This window comes from Stenella coeruleoalba (assembly GCF_951394435.1).
Source record: "Stenella coeruleoalba genome assembly, chromosome: 4".
NCBI lineage: Eukaryota > Metazoa > Chordata > Mammalia > Artiodactyla > Delphinidae > Stenella > Stenella coeruleoalba.
Window position 1 is genome coordinate 130,201,321 of NC_137149.1, and position 25,548 is coordinate 130,226,868.

General features: G+C 38.6%; 1 long non-coding RNA gene across 1 annotated transcript; it reads left to right on the forward strand.

Moving 5' to 3' along the window:
• The first annotated feature begins 18 nt into the window (after window positions 1-18).
• Window positions 19-25,246, forward strand: LOC307185434. The gene is made up of 3 exons (XR_013828078.1): window positions 19-158; window positions 1,233-1,342; window positions 18,941-25,246. It is a non-coding gene; the product is annotated as an uncharacterized lncRNA (long non-coding RNA).
• The last annotated feature ends 302 nt before the right edge of the window (window positions 25,247-25,548 follow it).

The following is a 25,548-nucleotide window of genomic DNA, read 5'->3' on the forward strand; positions in this document are numbered from 1 at the left end:
GACGGGTAGCGAGGCCCGCCTCGAAATCTCGATGCTGGAGAGGGCTCTTGCGGTGGGCCTTTCACGTCTGTAGACGCTGGAGGTCCGCAGAAAGGATACTGTGTCGGAGGAGGTAAAGCACAAGAGAGTGCTTTGTAACCGGGAAGTGCCTTTCAAAAGTGAGTTTCTCCTGGCGTCTCTTTTTACCTCGGCCCGTCTCGTCTCGGCCTCTTCCCAGCCGCGGCCCCAGAACTGCAAATTCTCTTCAGAGCACCCTTCTCCTCTACCCGCCGCGGCGCCTAATTTCGCTCTCTTCCCTCTACAAGTCTTTTTTTTGTTGTTGTTGTTGTTGTTTTAAAGAAGTTAAAATACTTTCGCTGAACTAGGAACTGCTTACAGCTCTGCCCCTTGGCCATTTGGTATAATCCTGCTCCGAGACCTTGAAGTATTTGCCATTCAGACGAGACCCGTTAGAGTCCTTCCTTAGATAATCTTCAGTTCCTTCTAAAGATCTGTTCTTTTTTCGGTTACCTAAAACTGGGAAAGTGGTAAAAGAACATAAAGGCTTAGGGTTTCCTTTATTTCATGTTGCAGGGCTTCTGCTACAAACTAAGGTATCCGTGAAGAACTTTAATTGTTGTTTAGAAAAAAAAAAGAGCGAAAGGAGGTAGCTCAAAAAAAAAAAAAAAAAGCAGAGGAAAGGCGATAGCTTTAGTCCCTGGAAGCATCTTACTTGACATGACTTTGTTTCATGTTTTTGCTGAAGTAAGATATCCGAAGTAATTTGTATCTCAATACCCTGTCTCATTACCATTCTGAACCCCGCTTGACCAGCAGCATAAAACAATGAACTGCGCAAGGTCCAATATTGCATTTTGTATGACTCATTGTAACAAGCAGCTGTAATATATAGGTTTTATCTTTTATTTTTTTCCTTGGTGTTTCATGCTAAAGTGAGAAAGGGAAGGTTATTTTTAAAAGCATTCTCTGGACTGTTTACATTTAATATTTGTTACTGTCCTTCACTAAAAAAAATAACCATCAGCAAGAGGGTTAATTGAAATCTAGATAAGCCTATTTTCTATCATTTTACCCTGGTCAAAATTGTCAAAGTAAAATTACAATGGAAATTTCTACAAAGATGTTTAGATACAGGTTCATGTTCATGAGCTAGGATAGTGTAGAAGATGATTCACAAAGTGATGATTAAAGGTTGGTGTTTACATTCGAGTTTCCTTTCAATTTCCTCTTAGGAGCTTACTTTTGGTTTGGTGGAAGAAGGACCCTGGAGCTTGTTGATGCTGAAAATGTTCATCTCAGACGTCCTTGTCCTTGAGCCTGTTCTGTTGGGGAGATGGCTGAGGTAGGGGTGGGTTGAGGGAGTGGGGCCATTAGGGGAAGACAAGTTGAGAGAAGGCCACTAAATATTTGTTTCTTAATTAGAGGTTTTGTTATCTTGACAAGAGCGAAACAAGCTGTGTTCAGTGAGATTCTTAAGGTCTCTAAGAAGTTTTTCTTTATAGGAATAAAAAATACATACCTCAGTTAAAAGACAGAACATAGTAAAATGCTCAAGTGCCAAATGTATAAATTGATGTGACCAACACCCAGATCCACATATACAGAATACCAGACACCCCATAGAGCTTCTTTATGTCCCTGCTAACCACATCTTCTTACCACCACCAACACCACCACCACTATTCTGTCTTGCTTTGCATGTTCTTGAATATCATATAAAAGGAATTATACTGCATGTAGTTGTTTTTTTGTGACTGGCTTCCCTTGAGCAGTGGATACCTGGTTTGCTATTTCTAAGTAGAAGGAATGGGATGAGCAGAAGTCTGTATGGACGAAACATTTTTCTTCTTGTCTTTCATCTTTTTTGTCTTAAAATTTAAAGATGTGTAGGCACACATTACCTATTTCTGATGCATTAAATGAGCTATGCTAATGACTAAAAGGAGATAGTTCCTAACCCCACCAATTAAAAAAATCCTTATTGTGCACTTTGGGAATATTTTCTTACATTCCCTTTACTTTAAATTTTAAATCCTGTTTTGTTTTAATTTTTAATTTGCATTTCCACAGTCCTGCCTTCTTGGCAATACATGAAACAGAGGAGCTGAAGGTAATATTGCTCTAAACAGAAGTGGCAGGCTTATCTGACCACCTTCTGATGTAGTGTCCAACAAAATCTGGTTTTATTATAAGTGTTTGTTTCTTGTGTTTAGACCCCATCTTTAAAAGACAAAGTTATGGTCAGAAAAGGCAAGACAAAATAATATGTGGATAAGTTTAAAGAAGTTATTTAGTGTTAAGAACTTGAGTGAGGATTGGTAATCCTCTGCCTGCTTTATGTCCTAGCTAGGCCCAGATCTCTAATTTCTTTACATGCTTTCCTTTTATAAACTCATCTAGTCCGTGAATTCAAATATGATCAATAAGTTGATGTATCCCAAATCTCTGTTTCCAGCCCAGATGTCTCTAGTACTAATCCCAAACGCCTCCTGGACATCTCTGGGCATCTTTGCCCATTTTTCTATTGCTATACTCATCTTTTTCATTGATTTATGTTTTATGGTTATTAATAACATTGTTGGTTATATTGTTGCCTCTCATCTTCCAGTCTGTGCCTTTTCTTTGGCCTTTGTTTGTGGTGTCTTTTCTTACACTGAAATTTAGTTTGAATGTAGTCACATTTATTCATCTTTTCCTTTATATTTTGTGCTTTGGGTGTCTGGTTTAAGAAATCCTCTCCTACCTCAAAATCACAAAGATATTCATTTATCTTTTTGCTAAAAGTTTTAAACTTTTATTCTTCATGTTTTATTCTTTTTTTAATCAACCTATTTTTGTGCATGAGGTAGAGATCTAATTTATTTTATTTATTTTATATATGAAAAATTAATTGTTCTAGCAGCATTTATTGAATAGTATAACTTTTCTTTTATGGTTTGTAATGTCATTGATTTCAAATCAGTTTTCCACACATCCATGGATTGTTTATTATTTTCCATTGGTCAATTTGTATGACCTCTATAACGTGACCACACTATCATAATTGCTGCTGTTTTATAATAAGTGTTAATAGCCAGTAGGGTATTAACAATAGTTAATATTCATCTATTTTCTTCAAAATTTTCTAGGGAATGACAGGCCCTTTCCTACTATATATGAATTTCAGCATCATCTTGTTAAGTTCTATAAAAAACTTGAGTGTTAATTGAAAATTCATTAGGGCCTCAGTTTCTTCTCTGTAATATGCTGATAGTAATGGTTGTTATGACTATATGTAATTAATTTTTTTAGTGTGCTTAATGAATGGTTATTATCAGCAGTATCGTCTTCATCGTTGGCAATGAATGAGCATTACCTCTGGCTTTGAGATCTTAAATTCAGAAATCCTACCTTCTAACCACAACCTCATTTATTTGTTTATACATCGTCCACTCCTTTACTCCCACTAACCTTATTTCTCGACTTCTTCAAGATATTTAGTGTTGAAACCATCTCTATTTTTCTAGTCTGTCCGTCCAATCCCGGCTTTATTTTTTCCCATTCCTCACAAAAGTTGCTCTAATTCTTCACCATTCTATATTATTTTTAAGCCTTCTAATTGATACTATCAGGCTTGTTTTGGGCTCAGATAACCTTGATTTTTAGTTACTAGAGAATCTTTCTTCCCCATCATCTCTAAATGTGACTATAATTCCTCCTGTACTTAGTGTCTGCCCTGTCCTTTAAATTTAACTCCTCCCTATGTTCTAGAACTCATCCTCCAAGACCTTGCTCCATCAGTTACCTTCTCTCAGATTTTCATTTTCTTGTTCTCTACTGGCCCTACAAACTGGTGATTTCCAGGCTTTCACATTTCACCAACCAATAAATTTTTTAATTGAGGAAATCAACATGGGTTTGCCAACTTTATTTTGTCAAGAAAAGATATTTAAAAGTAGTATAATAAACAACAAAAAATGACTACCATCTGCTACTGGAAGGCAATATAGCATAATAGTTAAGACCACAAGATTCTGGAGCTAGACTGTTTAGAATTCTGGCTGTGCCAGGGTAAAATATATAACCTATAAGAATGAAGACAATACCTACTTCTTAAGGTTGTATTGTATATACTAATTCAGTGATTAACATATATGAAGCAACTAAAACAGTACCCGGCACATAGACATGCACAGTAGTGTTAGCTTTTATCTTCGTCATAATTATTATTTTTACATTGCTATCAACACATGTTTTTTTTTTCTTTCTTTTTTTTGGCTGCGTTTGGTCTTAGTTGCTGCGCGTGGGCTTTCTCTAGGTGCGGTGAGCAGAGCCTGCTCTTTGTTGCAGTGCACAGTCTTCTCATTGCGGTGCTTCTCTTGTTGCAGAGCGCGGGCTTCAGTAGTTGTGGCACGCAGACTCAGTAGTTGTGGTTCGCGGGCTCTAGAGCGCAGGCACAGTAGTTGTGGTGCACGGGCTTAGTTGCTCTGCAGCATGTGGGATCTTCCCAGACCAGGGCTTGAACCCGTATCCCCTGCATTGGCAGGCGGATTCTTAACCACTGTGCCACTAGGGAAGGCCCAACACACCTCTTTTATTGTCGCTGAACCTCGTTTTGTTTCTTACAGTGGTTGCTCTAGGGCTGCACAGTCTGTATGATAGTGCAGTATGCCAGTGCTAATCACATGTGGCTCTTGGGGACCTAATTAAGATTGCTATAAGTACAAAATGCTTAAGAGGACCCGTGCTGATTTCTGGAGCTCATTTCCTATGTATCTCCCACCTCCCCTTTCCCTACTCTACGAAGATAACGAGTAGAGAGACAAAGAGTAAATTGTACAAGTTGATAGAAAAAAAGTTGATAGAGGTTTCATATGGTGCATACAGAGGTGAATGTGTTGGACTTAATAACAACTCTGGAAGCGAAAGGGTAATGGAGCAATGCTTCAAAATTCTGAAGGAAAATTACTTCTAATTTAGAATTCTGTATAAGTCACGCTGTCAATCAAATATAAGGCTAGAATAAAGTTATTTTCAATCCTGAAGTCTCTCAAATATACAGTTCATTCATCCTTTTTCAAGAAACTAATGGGGGATGGATACCACCTACGTGTGGATTAAACCAAGAAGAAGTAGGACATGTAATCAAGCAAATAAGAAGCCCAAAGTAAGAGAGAGGTAAAGGAATTGGAGGTTGATAGATTGAAACAATAAGATGAAATTAATGGAACACCTAATATGTTTGAACAAATTGAGAGGAGACTTACCCTCCTGGGCTCAAATTAATGATTTAAGTTTGGGGTTAAATTAATGATTATTATGTGAGAAACTAAGCAAGTTTTTAAAAAGGATTTCTATTAAATCTGTCAGTTTATGTGTTCAGACATTTTTAAAGGGATAAACAGAACTTTTTTAAAAAGAGGATTTTGATTTTGGTGTTCTTATATTATACTTCCCTTTTGTTTTTGAGGAACCACATTTTAACTGCCCACCTTACCCACAGGGTTAAGAGGAAATGCAGCAAACTGGAAATAAAAGCAAAACTAGAGAAACAAATTTGGTATCTTTAAATTAATAACAAATGGTAAAACTATTTAAAAGTCTTCTTCCATAATGCTTGTGGTGCTAAAAACAAGCAGTATATAGAATTGCCTAATAGAAAATTCCTAGAGACACTTGGTAGAATAGAGTGAACTTGGAAAAAACCTTTCTATTCTGTAATTTCTATGAGTGTGTATTGAGATGCCACTTTTGTAGTCACTGACTAGAAAAAGATTATAGTTAAAAAGTAAATAGATACAAAATTTATGTATACATACATAATAAAGAGCTTAATTCTATGTAGATCTTTGAAGCTTCTTTTTCTTTTTCGGAAGCCACCTTTTTTGTCTTAGAAATTCCACGCTTACTGTAATCTTGATATATAATCATTAAAAAAATAAGGTAGAATCTTATTTACCTCAGGAGTTTATGGAACTAGCCTACTCCAAGTGCTGATGAACTAGGAACTAAAGAAAACAGGAATCTGATATGCTTTGTTATACCACTGTGCGTTTAATAATATGTTGCTTTATATTATCTAACTTTTGAATTTATATTTGCCTTTGAGCTTGTAAACTCAAAGATAGCTGCATTTTATATAGAATAACACTATTCAGATTGAGTGCACCCAATATATCTTGTTAATGACTGTTATGTTTAGAAAATATGTAGGTTGTAAAAATCTGGAAGTAAACAGTTTAAGTACATAAGCCACACCAAGTATATTAGATGGATAATTTCCTGGTTCCTCCATGTCATGTTAACTTAAAAAATGTTTAACATGTCATTTATGGCTATTCGCATCTTTTCAGCCACATCTCTCTTTTGTCCACTTAATTCTTAAGCATTTTTTTTTTCCTACTCCTGGTTAACATACTATTTTTGACATATTACTTCTTTAAATCAGAAACTTTAAATTCCACTTAAGATTTTCTGAGGTGCAATTTTCTTAGGTATTAGCAAATCTAATAGTTCAAACTAATTTCATTTGCTACCTTAGCACTAATCATTTTTTAAAATTTATTTTATTTACAATTTTTTATTTTTGATTGCATTGGGTCTTTGTTGCTGCGCACAGCCTTTCTCTAGTTGCGGCAAGTCGAGGCTACTCTTAGTTGCCGTGTGGGGGCTTCTTATTGCGGTGGCTTCTCTTGTTGTGGAGCACAGGCTCTAGGTGCGCAGGCTTCAGTAGATGTGGCTCACGGACTCAGTAGTTGTGGCTGGCAGGCTCTAGAGCACAGGCTCAGTAGTTGTGGCGCACGGGCTTAGTTGCTCCGCAGCATGTGGGATCTTCCCAGACCAGGGCTTGAACCTGTGTCCCCTGCATTGGCAGGCAGATTCTTAACCACTGCGCCACCAGGGAAGCCTAGCACTAATCATTTTATGCCTGGACCGTAGCAACAACCTGCCCAATATTTGACTTTGAGCCTCCAACTCTAAAATACTCTATGCAAAGCTTTAAAAATAGTTTTCCTAAATGAAGGTTTTTTGGTTTTTTTTTTTAATAGACTTTATTTTTTAGAGCAGTTCTAGGTTTGTAGAAAAATTGGGCAGAAAATACAGAGAATTTCCATATGACACTTCACATACACGTACACACCCAGTTTCTCCTATTATTTATGTCTCGCATTAGTGTGGCACATTTGTTACAGTTGATAAACCAATATTGATTCATTACTATTAAAGTCCATAGTTTACATTTTAGGGTTCACTCTTTGTGTCATACAGTTCTGTAGGTTTTGACAAATGCATAGTTTCACGTATCTAACGTTGTGTTATAACAGAATAGTTTAATTGCCCTAAAAATGCCCTGCGTTCTACCTATTCATCCCTGCCCCTCCCATCCCACACCCCTGGCAACCACTGATCTTTTTATTATCACTATAATTTTGCCTTTTAAATGAGATTTTTACTGTCCTTCAAAACCTGTATCTCCAAAGTAGATCCATATATGTGAAAAAAAGCAAGTTGCAGAAAATTTGTATAAAATCCTATTTATAGATTTTTAAAACTATACACATTCACACATTTGATTATGCATAGGACATTTCTGGAAGGAGACACAGAAAAATGATTATTTCTATGGAAAGGAAGAGTTAATGAGGTCTTTAACTTTCTACTTTTATTTAAATTTCTTACCATGTACAATATTATTTTATAATTTTAAATTATTTATTTATTTATTTTTTGCGGTACGCGGGCCTCTCACTGTTGTGGCCTCTCTCGTTGCGGAGCACAGGCTCTGGACGAGCAGGCTCAGCGGCCATGGCTCATGGGCCCAGCCGCTCCGCGGCATGTGGGATCTTCCCGGACCGGGGCACGAACCTGTGTCCCCTGCATCGGCAGGCGGACTCTCAACCACTGCACCACCAGGGAAGCCCATAAACTCATATTTTTATACCTAATATTCTCTTATGACCGTTTTATGATTTCTTGTTCCTTCTTCACACATTAGTAACCTCCCACTCAGCATCTTCTTGACTCCTGTCTTAGGCTCAGTTTCGTTTTAAAATTAGGGTCACAATTTTTATTCACCCTTTTAAGCAGTTGCAATCTGCTTTACCTGCTTTATTTTTATAAGCAATTATTACCTTCTAAAATGGTTTAATGGTTAGTTAGATATTTAGGTGTTTGTATGTTTTTGTCTCTGTGCCCCAGGCCACTTTGCACCACTAGAAAGTACACAAAGATTTTTGCCTGTCTTGTTCACTGATGAATCCTCAGTGCCTGACAGTTCATAGGTGCACAATAAAAATCTTTTGAATGAATAATTGGATTGTTTTTAAACTATTAAATTTGAATTGTTTTTTAAAATTAAATATCTGTTCCTATAATTCTGTTTCAGTTGGTATATGTTGTTTAATTTGTTGTGTCATATGGTGATCATACTCCTCAGGTGTCTAGATATTTTGGTTCACAGGCTCATGTTCTCTACTGCTCTCTCTCATAATGGATGTGGAGGATAAGCAAAAGGGTAGACCCTAGTTTTACCCCTTCCCACAAGTTGAAGGAATAGAGAGCGGAAGGCTCCAGGCACCACAGAAGAGTATAGTGCTCTATCTCTGTTGGTTCCTGTTTCACTGGACAACTCCTTTAGTAAAGATTTGCCTTGAAATTCGTAATTCAACAGCAGAAGGCTGTTGTAATCCACCAAAACCCTGGAGGTTTGGGGAAGGAATGGTGGAGTGACTGTCCACCGCTCTAGAATATCTGGTCAGCCCACACGCTTTTTCATCAGCAGCTCACTTTAACAGACATTATTCTATGCCGGGAAGCCTGATCTGTTGCTGTTGATTTGTGTAGTAATCAGTTGTCTGGAACTGATTGTCCCAAAGTGGGATGATCAGTGGGGGAGTGGCAGGAACAATACTTAAAAACTTCTGACCCTAACTAGGGTTTCTTCACAGTTTTTGATTTTATTCCTCAAGCCCTTACTTCCTTTCTGTACCTACCCAGGGTTAATTTGGAGGGAGGAAGCCAGCATCCCTTACTAGATCTCTATTTTCTCAGGAACCGTACATAAGAAACCCACTTTAAATATAAAGACACAAATAGGTTAAAAGTAAAAGAATGGAGAAAGATCTACTATGCTAATGCTCATCAAAGGAAAGTGTAGTTGCTATATGCAGACAAAACGGACTTCAGAACAAGGAAAATTATCAGTGATAGGAAAGGTCATTACATAATGATAAAGAAGTCAATGCTCCAAAAAGATGCAGCAACCTTTAATGTGTGTATGTCTAACAACAGAGCCTTAAGACAGCTAAGGCAAAAACTGACAGAACTTCAAGGAGAAATAAACGAATCCACTATTATAGCTGGAGACTTCATCACCCCTCTTTCAGTAATCAATAGATCTAGCAGGCAGAAAATCTGTGAGGATATAGTTGAACTCTGTAGTACCATCAGTCAACTGGATCTAATTGACATTTATAGAATACTTAACCCAACAACAGCAGAATACACGTTCTTCTAAAAGAGACATTTATCAGTGTAAGAAATAACTTGTATGCAAAAATATAAACATAGTTAAAGTTAATAGGTATATAATACATTTAGAAAAATATGTACAGTGAAGTTTAACATCTGTAATATTAAAAGAGCTCTTAGAAATTCACATCAAGGGAACAAGCAGGGACTTCCCTGGTGGCTCAGAGGTTAAGAATCCGCCTGCCAATGCAGGGCACACAGGTTTGACCCCTGGTCCAGTAAAATCCCACATGCCGCGGAGCAACTAAGCCCGTGTGCCACAACTACTGTGCCTGTGCTCTAGAGCCCGCAAGCCACAACTACTGAGCCGGCATGCTCTAGGGCCCACGTGCTGCAACTACTGAGCCCGTATGCTGCAACTACTGAAGCCCGTGCTCCGCAACAAGATAAGCCACCGCATGAGAAGCCCACACACAACGAAGAGTAGCCTCCTCTCGCCACAACTAGAGAAAGCCCGTGTGCAGCAACAAAGACCCAATGCAGCCAAAAAAAGAAAAGAAAAGATATACACAGTATGGGACCATTTTGTAAATTCCAAAAAAAAAAAAAAGATATTAAAAAAAAAAGGGAGCAAGCAATTCTACAGAAAAATGGGTGGGCAAAGAATACGAACTCAGCAAATGGTAAATCCAAATGTGAAAAGATGCTCAAAATCAGAAGAAATCATGGGCTTCCCTGGTGGTGCAGTGGTTGAGAGTCTGCCTGCTGATGCGGGGGACGCGGGTTTGTGCCCCGGTCCGGGATGATCCCACATGCCGCGGAGCGGCTGGGCCCGTGAGCCATGGCTGCTGGGCCTGCGCGTCCGGAGCCTGTGCTCCACAATGGGAGAGGCCACAACAGTGAGAGGCCCGCGTACCGCCAAAAAAAAAAAAAAGAAACAAGAGAAGAAATCAGGAAACTGCAAACTGAAATAATGAGATGCCAATTAGGCCTATGTAACAGATTGGCAAACCTTTTTTTTTTAAATTCAACTAACATTTATTAAGTGTCAGTTTATTAAGTGACAGAGCTAATCTAGTGCTCACCAAAGCATTGTGAAGCAGATCTTATCCCTGTTTTACAGTTGAAGAAAGAGGATCAGATAGTTAAATTGACTTGACAAAAATCACATAAAGGAAACTGGGGAATTCACTCTACTGGAACTATTTTTCTTTTTCTTTTCCTTTTGAGGAGCAATTCATTCAAATGTAATGTGTGTTTGTGTATCTAGATAGGTGGATAGGTATTTATGTTTTGAGTTGAAGTTTCCCCCACATATCTGCCATCCACCCATTTCCCATGCCAACACCACTCGTCTCACAACCACTTTGATTAGTTTCTCAAGTATTTCCCAGAGCTTTTTTATACAAATATGAGTTTATTTTATTCTCCTTAAAAAAAAGAAAAAAGCAAAGGTTATAATAATGCACTGTGTTCCACAACTCAGAGTTATGTAAGTAGCTCCATAATGAGAGTTCTTATCCTTTAACAGCTGCATTGTATTTCACTACAAGAATACCAGAATTTATTTTACCAGCCCTTATGATGGATATTTGCATTGATTTCAGTCTTTTGCTTTTGAAAACAGTGTAGTAATGAATAATACTGTTTATAATTTTGTCTCACATGTTCAAGATTTCACAGAAATAAGATTGCTGGATCAAAGGGTATGTAATGTGTGTGGGATTTTGATAGATATTGCCAGATTTCCCTGTGTTATATAAACAACATGGAAGAGTGACCCCACAGCATTGTCATTAGAGTATGTTATCAAACTTTTGGATTTGGGACTGATAAGTGAAAATGTTTAATCTTAGTGTAGTATTATGCATTTCTCCTGTTACAAGTGAAGTGAGACATCTTTTCAGAATGGGCAAAATGTTAAATGACCAATAGCACCTGTTGCCAGTAGGGATCCAACTAAAAGGGTATTATACATTGCTGGTATAAATGTGAACTTTTTCAACCTATTTGCAAAACAGTCTGGCAACCTGTGTTAAAATGTTTTAAACTACAAATATCTTTTGTCCTAACTACATCATTCTTGCGAATCTGTCCTATAGGTATAAAATACTACGTAAGGGTCTATCTGTGAGAATATTCACTGTAGTATCATCCATAGTATCAAAAAACAAGTAACAAAATGAAAGCTCATTAATAGGAAAATGGTTGAATTAATTACAGTTTTTGTATCTTATGGAAAGGAATAAATTAAAGCAGTATGAGTTGAATTGTGATTTCCACAAGATATTGGGTTAGCCAAAAAGTTGATTCGATTTTTTCCTGTAAGACAGCTTTAATAGCGCTTAGCTGTCTTTAACTTCATTCAAAACAATTTTGTTAGATTGTATGTGACAGCTGTCATATCAGTGTGCATTTAAAAAACCTTATCAAAATTGGTGAATTTTTAAAAAATATTTATTTGGTTGCACTGGGTCTTACTTGTGGTGGGCTCCTTAGTTGCAGCACGTGGGCTCCTTAGTTGCAGCAGGCAGGCTTCTTAGTTGCAGCTCGCCAGGTCCTTAGTTGCGGCAGGTGGGCTCCTTAGTTGTGGCATGTGAACTCTTAGTTGCGGCATGCATGTGGGATCTGGTTCCCTGACCAGGGATTGAACTCCAGTCCCCTGCATTGGGAGTGCAGAGTCTTAACCACTGTGCCACCAGGCAAGTCCCAAAATTGATGAATTTTTATGTAGCCATTTTAATATTGAAGATGGAAGAAAACAACATTTTCAGCATATTATGCTTTATTATTTCAAGAAAGGTAAAAACGCAACTGAAATGCAAAAAAAGATTTGTGCAATATATGGAGAAGGTGCTGGGACTGATCGAACATGTCAAAAGTGGTTTGCGAACTTTTGTGCTGGAGATTTCTCACTGGATGATGCTCCATGGTTGGGTACATCAGTTGAAGTTGATAGCAATCAAATCTAGACATTAATTGAGAACAGTCAACGATATTGCTAGAGGGAAATAGCCGACATACTCAAAATGTCCAAATCAAGCGTTGAAAATCATTTGCACCAGCTTGGTTATGTTAATCGCTTTGATGTTTGGGTTCCACATAAGTTAAGTGAAAAAAACCTTCTTGACCGTATTTCCGCATGTGATTCTCCACTGAAACATTACGAAAATGTTCCGTTTTTAAAACAAATTGTGATGGGTGATGAAAAGTGGATACTGTACAATAATGTGGAATGGAAGAGATCGTGGGGCAAGTGAAATGAACCACACCAAAGGTGGGTCTTCATCCAGAGAAGGTGATGTGTGTATATGGTGGGATTGAAAGGTAGTCTTCTATTATGAACTCCTTCTGGAAAACCAAACGATTAATTCCAACAAGTACAGCCTCCACTTAGACCAACTGAAAGCAGCACTTGACGAAAAGCGTCCAGAATTAGTCAACAGAAAACGCATAACCTTCCATCAGCAAGACCGCATGTTTCTTTGATGACCAGGCAAAAACTGTTCCAGCTTGGCTGGGAAGTTCTGATTCATCCGTCATATTCACCAGACATTGCACCTTCGGATTTCCATTTATTTCGGTCTTTACAAAATTCTCTTAATGGAAAAAATTTCAATTCCCTGGAAGACTGTAAAAGGCCTATGGAACAGTTCTTTGCTCAAAAACATAAAAAGTTTTGGGAAGATGGAATTATGAAGTTGCCTGAAAAATGGCAGAAGTTAGTGGAACAAAACGGTGAATACGTTGTTCAATAAAGTTCTTGGTAAAAATGAAAAATGTGTCTTTTATTTTTACTTAAAAGCTGAAGGAGCTTTTTGGCCAATCCAACACTACTGCTTAAATGAGAAAAAAACAAGATGAAGAAAAGTGTGTATAATATGATCCCAGTCTATAAAACATAATCGTCAACACACATAAATGGTTTGCATATTTGTGTTTGTGCCTGTTTACGCTCAAAATATTTATATTTGTAGATGTATATATACACACATGAGTATTTGTATATAACTATATGGGGGGAATAATGGAAAATACATATTACTTGGGATATAGGTTTGGTTGCTTTAAGGCCGAAATAATAATGACTTAAATAAGATGGAAGGTTTTTTTTTTCTGTTCCGTAACAGTCCAGAAATAATCAGTTCAAGATTGATACAGCAGCCTCAGGTGTTAGGGATCCAGGCTTGTTAATCAGCTATACTCAATATGCGCCTTCTATTTCATGGCCTAAGGTGGTTGTTCCAGCTCCTGCCAAGATGTATCTGGGAATGGGAAATGGAAAAACAGTATACCTCTTCTTTTTAAGGGCATGTCACAGAATTTGCAGCCATCATTTCCACTTATAGCCCATGGGCCAAAATGTAGTCACATGGCCAGACCTCCAAGGGAAGCTAGGAAATATAGTCCTTGCCTGTGTAGCAATGTACCAAGCCAAAACTTGGGGGTTCTAATACTAAAGGATGAGGGAGAAGAAGGGACACTGAGAGACAATAGCAGTCTCTGCCATAATAGACTAGATTATCTATTCCTGCATTACAAATCAACCACAAAATTTAATGGCTTAAGACAATAATGATTTATTATTTCTCACCATGCTGTGTTTTGGCTAGAAAGTTTTTCTGTTGGTTTTCTCTGGGCTCATTCACATGGCTCCCTTCACGTGGTCTTTCATCCCAGACTTATTCACAGCATAGTGGCCCAGGGCAGTGTTCCAAAAGGTGAAAAAGGAACTGTAAAGCCTTTCTAAACCTCATCCAAAGAAGTTGCACAGAGTCACAGCTTCTGCATTCTGTGGTCAAAACAAGTCCCAAGGCTAGCCTAGATTCAAGAAATGGGGAAATAAACTACCTTTTGTTAGTTAAGGTGGCAAAGGCACATTGCAAAAAGGCATAAACAAAGGAGGCATGATTCATTGGGAGCAAATATTGTAACAGTCTAACATGACATTTTTACACTTATATGTGTATGTAAATTTTTGTTTGCATATTCAAAGAAATGTAAATAAGTACTGTTATAATAAGTTAAATTCATGGTGAGCAGATACAAATATGACCACATCACTCTCTTGCTTATTATTGCCTTACAGATTAAAGCCCAAGCCCCTTAGCCTGTACCACTTCTACTGTATTATACTGTCTCCCAGGAAATGTAATGAAAACCAAGCAGAAAGATAAGTCTAGCTGAAGTTGTTGGGCTTCAAGTAAGTTGTGGAATCTGAACTGGGCGTTGAAGGAAGAAGTGTTTGAATTGATGGAGAAGGGCAAGTAGGCATAACCAGTAGTTCCTAATCTTATTAGGACCACCCTTTTAAAAAACTGAAATACAGCATACTGCAGAAATAAATGAAGTATCTATCATAAAGTAAAAATATTCCTCTATCCATCACCCAGGAAATAGAATATCACCAGTTACATGGAAACCTCTTATGTGACCTCCCAGTAACAATCCTGCCCGTCCTCCCCAAATGTAACCACTCATTCTAATTTCTAACCATAGATTAGTTTTGCCTGGTTTTGAATCATACATGAGAGATTAAATATGCATTTCACCATTATATTTGTAAGATTCATCTGTTTGTAGAAGTAGTTTGTTCATATTCATTGCTATATTCCATTATGTGGATAAAATAAATATATCCATTCTGTTGTAGCTATTTGGGTTTTTTCTACTTTGGGGCTACTAACAAATAATGGTACCACAAGCATTCTTTCATATGTCACTTGGTGTACGTGGGCAGACATTTCTATTGAGAGAGTACATAGGGTTAAAATTCCTTGGTCATTGAGGTAGATTCAAACTGTAAAGAATGACAGTTTTCCAAAGTTTATGTTTTTTATATCCTCCCCAGCAGTATATGAAAGTTTCATGTTCTCCACACCCTAGGCAACACTTAGTATTGTCAGTTTTGTTTTTTTTTTTAAGCCATTCTGATAGGTGTGTAGTGGTATCTCATTTGGCATTAATTTGCATTTACCTGATGTCTATTGAGCTTGAACACCATCTTACATTATTTGCCATTTGGGGATCCTCTTTTTTTTAAGTGCTTGTTCAAGTCACTTATCCATATTTCTGTTGGGTTGTCATTCTTTTCCTTATTGAACTTTAGGACTTCTTTATGTACTCTGGATATGAGTTCTTGGTCAAATATATGTGCACCAAATATCCTTCCCCATAACATGGTTTGTCTTTTCATTTCCTTAATAGCATCTTTTGGAAAAAAGTTCTTAAGTTTAATATATTTTACCAATCTTTTCCTTTCTTATTTTGAGTGTGCTTTCTATTTCTTTTTATAACCCTAATTGATAGATTAATTGGTACCAGGAGTTATCACAGGAAATGGATCCTCACAATGGGCTTCTGGGATTGGCTTATATGCACACATACACACACATGTAAAATCAATCACAAGGATAACCTCATTGCTATAGGTACAAGGACCACAGGTTATAATCCATGGCTTACAGTACTGTTGTGATGACCATTAATAGCATGGGATGGAGTGAAGATGGAGGGGAGGGGAGAGAAAGTATCACCATGGTAATCATAGTAATTATAAAGATTCTGAACCCACCAGGCTTCTCTTATGGTCCTAAACACATTGTACATAGGAAAAAGAAAAATATGAAAACTATTAATATATAGTTAAGAATGCTTGTAGGGGATCAGAACTCCTCCACTGTAGCTTTGAAGGAGTCCTTCATCTTCTGTAATCAGTGGGCAGATAAGGTAGATTCGTAGTACTAATTAAATGCTCAGTTCTTCCAGTTTTCTTACACTAAGGTTAGCATTGATGGGAAAGGAGTGGGCCCTGAGACACAGAATGGGGATAGTTGGGCAGACAAGAAAGAAGCTGAGAACTCTGAACCTTCATATTCCCCTGAACTTCCTTTGCTCTCAGAGGAAACCAGCCTCCTCTGCATAGAGGCTTTCAGTGACTACATTTGGGGCAGCTCTCTTATAAGTTGATTCCTATTGTCCTCAGAATTTACCCTCACCACCTCCCAGTTCCATCCCAACATAGCCTCCCCATCAGGGAAGTATGCATCCTGCTCTGGCAAGAGACTACCTACAGAGGAGTTTAAGACCTTGTCGTTTTGACCAGCAGGAACCTGGGGAGTATATATAGAAGTGGGTTCTAAGGGTGTTACACCGAGGGAAAGTAGACATAAGGTTTAATCAAGGCAAACTTACCTGAGAATTAAGATTTAATATGTTGGCATTAATAGTTTGCTAGGATGAGCCTTGGACTCAGTAACTGCCTACAAATAATAAATGGCTCCCAAAATAAAAAATAAAAATAAACGGCCTACAAATAAAATTTGAAATAATAATTTCAGAATATCAGAAATCCCCTGGCATACCATAGAGGAAGGAGTACAGTGGCTCCTTAGCCATCCTCAACTTTCACCAAGTCATTAAAAAATGCATTGGTGGGGCTTCCCTGGTGGCACAGTGGTTGAGAGTCCGCCAGCCGATGCAGGGGACGCGGGTTCGTGCCCTGGTCTGGGAAGGTCCCAGATGCCGCGGAGCGGCTGGGCCCGTGAGCCATGGCCGCTGAGCCTGCGCGTCCGGAGCCTGTGCTCCGCAACGGGAGAGCCCAAGACAGTGAGAGGCCTGCGTACGAAAAAAAAAAGCATTGGTGATGGGAGCACCAGCATTCCCAAAGAGCTCTGAAGTGGTTCTCCTTTGTTTGCAAAAATGATGGTGATGAAAGCTGTGGTAGAATTGAGTTTCCTGACCTCAGTGGGAATAAAGAAGTCTAAAGTGGTAGAGATCATATGATAGCGTACAACCGTCAGAGACAAGGTGGGCACAATTACCATAATAAGCCAAAAACGAAAATGTGAACAAGAGTGTTTTGACCCACAGGGAAAAGTAGTAATGGATACTAAATGATCTTGAGGTCCCTGGAAATAAAATAGATTAACCTATTAAGGTGCTGCTTGACATATTTAGGTGGAAAAATTCTGAGATGTAGACTAACTTGTGTTATTACAGTTAAATTGGTACTTCCTGATGATCGGGAGAGATTTGGTCCTTTAGCGGAGGAACCTACAATGCAGCCCCAGTGGTATAACCATGAATCTTCCCCTAACCCACTGGTTTCCAAACTTGTCTGCACATAAGAAGACCTTAGAATTCTAAAGCCAAGGGCACACCCCAAGCCAATTAACTCATATAAGTTCTGTGGGTGAGACCCAGGCACTTGTATTTTTAAAGCTCCCCAGGTAATTCCAGTGAGCAAGTTAGGTAATCACTGCCCTAATCCTTCTCCGGTGGCTATTTATTGGTTAAATAGGGGGCCTAAGAAAGTCAAGTGACAGATGGAGTCCTGGCCAGAGTCTAGCTAACAGTGAGCCCAGAGAGACCCACACTGGTTATTTTTCCAGCCCCAGATGTGTAGTAAGAATAAATATATTTTAATAATTGAAGCAATCTTCATTTTGGTTTTCTGACCAATAGATTGAGCATTATGGTAGGAAGGACTACATAGAAGTTCAGAATTGCTTGTTACCACTCCCTCCCAAGACAGTAAAAGAAAAGCAGTACAGAAGTTAGTGCCCCCATGCGGGCATGGTGATTCGTACCAGATTCCCATTTAAATTCCCTGTGTGGTAACCAGATGGGTAGTGAGAAATGACAGTGGATTGTTGCAAAGCTTAATCAGGTGGGGTGCCAACTGCAGCTATCCAGGTGTGGTACCTGCACTGGAGGAAGTTAGTACAGACTGTGACCTGGTACACAGGTACGGATCTGGAAACGCGCTCTGCCCCGCCCCCACCCGATTCCAGTCAGGAAAGAAAGCCAAAAGCAGATTGCGTTTAACTGGCAGGGACAACAGTACACCCTGTCTTGTCTCAGGGCTGTGTCAGCTTTCCTGTTGTCTCTATGGTATGGAGGGACCTTGACCATATCATTGTACCATAGACTATCACACTGGTCTATTACGGCAATGAAATTATGTTAAATGAACCTAGTGAGCAGGCTAGAACCTAGTAGCAAGCATTCTGCATGATTTGATAAGACATATGCCTGCCAGAAGATGCAAGATAAACCCTGCAAAACTTCCAGGACCTGCACCGAGTTTCTAGGGGTGCAGTGGCCTAAGACATGTTAGGATATCCATTCAAATAAATGACAGGTAGTTGTGTTTTCTACCATTATAACAAAGAAGAAGGAAAAAATGTGTAGCAGGCCTTTTGGGGTTCTGGAGGCAACAAAATAAAGTATATTAGGGTGACCTGCTCTTATCTGTTTTCAGATAACTATAAGACTACATGTTTTGAGTGGGGCCCAGAGCAAACTGTCTTGCCAGTTGGGCCTTATGATTGGGCAGATCCAATGGTATTGGAAGTTCATGTGTTAGAGATGTTAAATGAAGCCTTGGGTAAGTTCCAATAGGGGAATTACAACATAAACCCTTTGGTTTTGGAGTAAGGATGTATCTGCCTCAGCCAACAACATTTTGTTTTGTTTCTTTGAAAAGCACCTCCTGATTTGCTCCTGCTACCTGGTAGAGATGGAACACCTGATCATGGGACATCAAGTGACCATGTGAATAATAAAACCACCCATCATGAACTGGTGTTATCTGATTCACCGAACCATACAACTGGATGAGCACAGAAGCAGTCTACTCCCTATGAGACTGGGACATGGCTACAATTAAACTAAATGAGCAGGTGACTCAGACTCCTATAGTCCCTGACTCTACTCCTTCAGCACTTCCCCCCAAACCCATATAAATTGGCTTCATGAGGAGTTCTTTCTGACCAATTAATGGAAGAGAAAAAAGCATGGGTCCTGTTTGTTCATGGAAGAATCTGCAGTGAGCTGGCAATAGCTGGATGTGAGTGGTCACTACACACCACCACCACTCATTAGTGGCCCTGACCCAGAATAGTAAAGGGAAATCCTTCCATAGGGAAGAATTTTAGGAGACATGGCCTGAGGTAAGGGTATACACTGGTTTGTTGTCAGCGGCTTATGAGTTGACAGGCTAGACAAAAACTTGGAGAGAACAAATTGGAAAGCTGGTTCCATTTATGAGGCCAGCTGGGATACAATAACCTGCAAATTGGGGATGCTGACCTAAAGAATTAAGTATATACTTAAAATCAGTAATCAGTATCTGGTGCCACCTTTCCCAAAATGTATGCAGAGTGGAGATGAGAGTAGTCCCTCTATTTTCAGTATGACTAATTTTGTAAAAAAAAAAACAAACAACTGGTGGCATGTTTTCCAAACTTGGTGAAAAGCATAAAACTACAAATCCACAAAAGCTCAGTAAATCACAAGCAGAAAAATTGCAATGAAAGTCACACCTATCATGTTACAGTCAAACTGATAAAACTAATTCAGAAAAACACTTAAAAGCATCCAGAGAAATTATACACTATACACAAGATGGCAGTTATATGAATTTTTTTAAAAGGATGCATAACATATAGAAAAATGCACAAATATAATTGTTCAGCATGACTTGCCACAAAGTGAAGATAACTATGTAATCACCACCCACATCAATAACTATGTCCCTTAGTCATTGCTCTTCTTCCTTCCCAAAGGTAATCATCATCCTGAATTCTAACACCAAAGATTAGGTTTGACAGTGGTTAACCTTTATATAAATTGAATACATGACAGTGGTTAACTTTTATATAAATTGAATAATGTATTCTTTAGTGTCTGGCTTCTTTTATTTAACGTTGTGAGATTCATCCACGTTGTTACCTGGAGCAGTTGTTCATTCATTTTCATTGCTATACAGTATTCTACTTTATAAATATACCACATTTATTTATCCATTTTACTGTTGATAAACATCAGAGATGTTTCCTTTTTTTTTTTTTTTTGCGTTACGCGGGCCTCTCACTGTTGTGGCCTCTCCCGTTGTGGAGCACAGGCTCCAGACAGGCAGGCTCAGCGGCCGTGGCTCACGGGTCCAGCCGCTCCGCGGTATGTGGGATCTTCCTGGACCGGGGCACGAACCCGTGTCCCCTGCATCGGCAGGTGGACTCTCAACCACTGCGCCACCAGGGAAGCCCCGATGTTTCCATTTTTGGGCTACTAGGAGGAGAGCTGCTGTGAACATTGTTGTGTATGTCTTTGGGTGTACATATGTATGCATCTGTGTTGGGTTCTTTTATTATGCCTAATAAACCACTTGAGGAATTTTTTGGTCCCTGAAACTTCAGACTTGGTGGTTTTGGAGGTTTTAGTACTCAAGGGAGGAATGCTTCCTAGGAAACATGGTTTCAGTGAATTAGAAGTGGACAGTGCTTGCTGGCAGGTTTGGGCTTTTTCTATCACTAATCAACAGAGAGAGGAGGGAGGGGATCACTACTGCCAAGGGTGAAAGATTCCTTTTAACAGGGGGAAATTGGATTGCTGCTACACAGTGGAGTAAGTAGGACTATATATGGAATGTATGATATTCACGAAGATTGCTTCTTAGTATTTTCTTGGCTGATAGTCCAATAAGAAAACTAGAGTAACCCAAAAAGGACCTCCACTAAGATTCATCTTATACGAATGAATGTTTGGGTCGCCACACGTGGTAAAGAACTCCATTCAATTTAGGTGCAAGCTGAGTGGGAGAAACCTAGAATGGGTGGTGAAAGAAAGCAGCTATGCTTATGAACCTAGTCCTCATGACCAGCTAAAACACAGGTTTTATGAAACTATGATTATGTTTTGTTACTTGTTTCTTTTCTCCCCTACCAAGTATGAAAAATTCTGGGGTGGATAATGTTTTTGGCTTCCGATGAGAGTATGACTGAATTGACACCCCATGATCACATTGTAGCTGATGGAAGGAGACTGTGGTGGAAAAGAGTGAGATGAGCATTTATATTCCTCCTGGCTCCTGCCATTAGAGGTTGCCTTGAACTGGATGTGTACCTTGACCAAAGGTCATTGCCTCTCTCACGATGAACTCTTCACAGTTCTCTCTCCTTCGAGACTGCTTAACTTCTTCTGTCTCTTGGAGATTAAGGGAGGTATAGTTCTCCTGCTGTTAGCCCTGGGTTACAGAACTATCCTTGTAATTCTCATATCCTATACACAAATTTGTAATTAGTCCCTCTCTTTAAAAAAAAGAAACAAAACAGCTTCCTTAAATGATCTTGAGTGCGTCATTTTTTTAAAATTTATTTTATTTGGTTGTGCCGGGTCTTAGTTGTGGCAGGCAGGCTCCTTAGTTGTGGCATGCGAACTCTTAGTTGCGGCATGCATGCGGGATCTAGTCCCCTGACCAGAGATAGAACCCCGCCCTCCTGCATTGGGAGCGTGGAGTCTTAACCACTGTGCCACCAGGGAAGTCCCTTGAGTGTATCATTTGTTTCCTGTTAGGACTCTTGACACATGAGTTTTTTATCCTTGTATTGCTTCTTGCCTAAAATCTACTTCGATATTAGCATAGCGACAGTCTTTGTTCGTTTTTGCATATTTTTCCACTTTAAACTTTCTGCATTCTAATATTTAAGGGTTGTCTCTTGAAAACAGGTTAAAGGTGTATCTTTATAAATCCAAGGCAACAGTCTTGACTTTTAATTGGGGTAATCAGTTTACACTTAATGTAATTACTGATACATCGGGCTTTAAAGCTGCTATCCTACTGTTTCTTGTCTCCCCTGTTCTTCACTCTTTTTTCTCTACTTTCTTTATCCTTTGGGATAGATCAGGTTTTTTTATTCCACCTTTTCCTTTTGATTGGCTTCTTAGCTATATGTTCTTTTACTATTCTTTAATTAATTACTCTAGAAATTAGAATGTGCATACTGGACATCTAAAAGTCTAGTATATACTAGTACTTTATCCACTTCCAAGACAGTGTGAACACCTTAGACCACTTTATCCTCTCCTCTCAATTTATGTGGTGTTAATGTTTTAAATCTGTATGTTTTTAACACCACAGTATATCAGCATTGTTTTGTAAAATTAATATTCATTGAGATTTACCCATGTATTTTCTTTTTCATTGTTCTTCATCCCTTTCAGAGCTTCCATCTGAGATCATTTCTCTCTGCTCGAAGGCTGCTCTTTCCTCCAAGGCAGAGATGCTGGTGACAAATTCTCATTTTCTGTTTGTTTGAAAATACCTTTATATTGTCTTAACTTTTGAAAGTTATATTATCTGAATATGAATTCTAAGTTGGCAACATTTTATTTTACTCTGAAGATAGCACCATTTGGTTGCAAAGCAGCTGTCTTATTGTCATTCATTTGATAGAATACTTTGTTTTCTATGGAAAACATACCTATGGATGCTCAACATTTCCTCTCTCTGGTTTTCAGCAGTTTTAATATGAAGTGCTTAGGTATTGTTTTCTTTGCCTTTTCCTTAAGGTTTATAGTGCTTCTTGAATCTGAGGCATGATGCTTTTTGTTTGAGACATCTCTTCCAGTATCACTTTGTTACAGTCTCTCATGCTTTTCCTTCTGGGTCTTAATTATACCTACATTTGGGACTTCCCTGGTGGCGCAGTGGTTAAGAATCCACCTGTCAGTGCAGGGGACACAGGTTTGAGCTCTGGTTCGGGAGGATCCCACATGCCGTGGAGCAGCTAAGCCTGTGCACCACAACTACTGAAGCCCATGCGCCTAGAGCCTGTGCTCTGCAACAAGAGAAGCCACCACAATGAGAAGCCCATGCACCACAACGAAGAGTAGCCCCTGCTCGCCGCAACTAGAAAAAGCCTGCATGCAGCAACGGAGACCCAACGCAGCCAAAAATTAAAAAAAAAAAAAATTAAACCTACGTTAGACTTTCTTTTTTACTCTATCTCTTCTACTTTTTAAATTTTTTCCATTTTTCATCCTTTAGTCTCTTTGTTAATCTGTGTGCATATTTTCTTCTGAATTTTCTTCCAATTCTCCAATTTTGTCTTCAGCTCTGTGTAATTGGCTAATAAATGCATTCACTGGGTTTTTAATTTGTTATATCTTTCAATAATAGAATTCCATTTGGTTTTGTTTCCATTCTCTACAATCATTCTTAGTCCTATATTTTAAGTTCCTAAACATATTAATCATAGTATATGTTTTTTTTCTTTTAGCCACGCCACGTGGCTTGTGGGATCTCAGTTCCCCAACCAGGGATTGAACCCGGGCCACTGCAGTGAAAATGCCGAGCCCTAACCACTGGACTGCCAGGGAATTCCCTAATCGTAGTATTTTGAAGTCTTCATTTCATAATCCCTGTGGGTCCTGTTTCTGTGGTTGCTTCTCTGTCTTGTCATATCGTCTCATACACCTGATTATGGTTTTCTGTGTGCGGGATATTACATATAAAATATTGTATAGATATTTTGACGCTCTGGATAGCATTACTTTCTTTTAGAGAGGATTTCTTTTACTTCAGTTAGGCAGCTAGGGCCATTAGTACCCTCAGATCACTACAATCCAGTTGGGACCTGAGATGATTCAGTCCCTGCCAGTTCCAATCTATTTTCAGTTCACTCTGACTCCTAGGGTACAGCACATTAGAATCTCAACAGTAAGACTGAGGTGTTTTTCTCTTTCTTGGTGAGCCCAACTCTAGTTTTTCTCCCTTTCCACCCACACCTAGGCCTGTGAACTTGCAAAAAGCTCTGTTCACCTTCTTAGCTGCTTTTGGAAGAGACAGATGCCTCCAGCAGAGATGCTACAAGCATCTCCAACCTGTCTTCATCTACTAGAACTTGGCCCTGAAATCCTCACCATTTTGGTAGCTTTCCAGTGCCTTTAAACAGATGTATTTTTTTGTTTTGGCTCAGCTTTTCTAGTTGTTCTCAGCAGAAGCATGATCAAAACCATCTAGTTCTTCGTTACCAGAGGTGGAACTGAAGAGGACTCTTCTTTTTTTAAACTGAGGTATAGCTGATGTACAATATTATATCAGTTTCAGGTGTACAACATAGTGATTCACAATTTTTAAAGGTTATATTCAATTTATAGTTATTATAAAATATTGGCTATATTCCCTGTGCTGTACAATACATCCTTGTAGCTTATTTTATACCTAGTCATTTGTACGTCTTAATCCCCTGCTCCTATCTTGCCCCTCGCCCTACTTCTCTCCCCTCTGGTAACCACTAGTTTGTTCTCTATACCTGTGAGTCTGTTTCTTTTTTGTTATATTCACTAGTTTAATTTTTTAGATTCCACATATGAGTGAAATCATACAGTATTTGTCTTTCTCTAACTTATTTCACTGAGAGTAGTACCCTCCAAGTCCAAACCATGTTGTTGCAAATGGCAAGATTTCATTCTTTTTGTGGCTGAGTAGTATTCCAGTGTATATATATATGTAACACATCTCCTTTATCCATTCATCCACTGATGGACACTTAGGTTGCAAGGACTCTTTTTATTTAATGTCAAAAATTTTACCAGGTGCTCCCTACCCCCTCTCCATCAAAACACACAGGTAGTAGTTGTACATATATTTAGTCTGTAGATAAAAGAATGTTGACATTAGAATCACAGGACTTGTAATTACTGGTCCTGTCAACTTGGGCAAGTCATTTAACCTCTTATTCTGCTTCCTGTTCACATGCCAGTCACCTTGTAGGCTCTTCAACAGAATGATGAAATGTTAGTAACTTCTGCTTAACTCAGAGTGGTTATGCAAATACAATGATGAAAATATTTTAAACTGTATGTTATAAAATATAAGGTCCAAATATGTATTTGAAGGCCCACAGTAGAGACTGGTAAGGGTGAAAGAAAAAATATTACTCTGATATTGAATCTTGGACACTAGAAAATATATTCATCTAAATAGGACAGAAGAGGAGTTGATTTTGGAAATAAGGAAAAGGTTAGTAAGAAAATAATGATTCACTTAATTTTAATTGTGGAAATGTTCATCAGGTGGTTCTCTGTTACATTTGTTAGTTTCATATATTATTAGATATTTTTCATATGAGATCATTTCATTCAATCTCCTTCATAAAAATTTAAGTTCCTAGAGAGAGAAGGAAGTTATCTCCTTGGGAATTTATATTACCTCCTCATTTAAAAACAAAAAACAAAACGTTTGTACCTGATTAATTTGATAAAATTTTTGTCCAGTTTATTGGTAAAATTATTATACAGGACATTGACTGG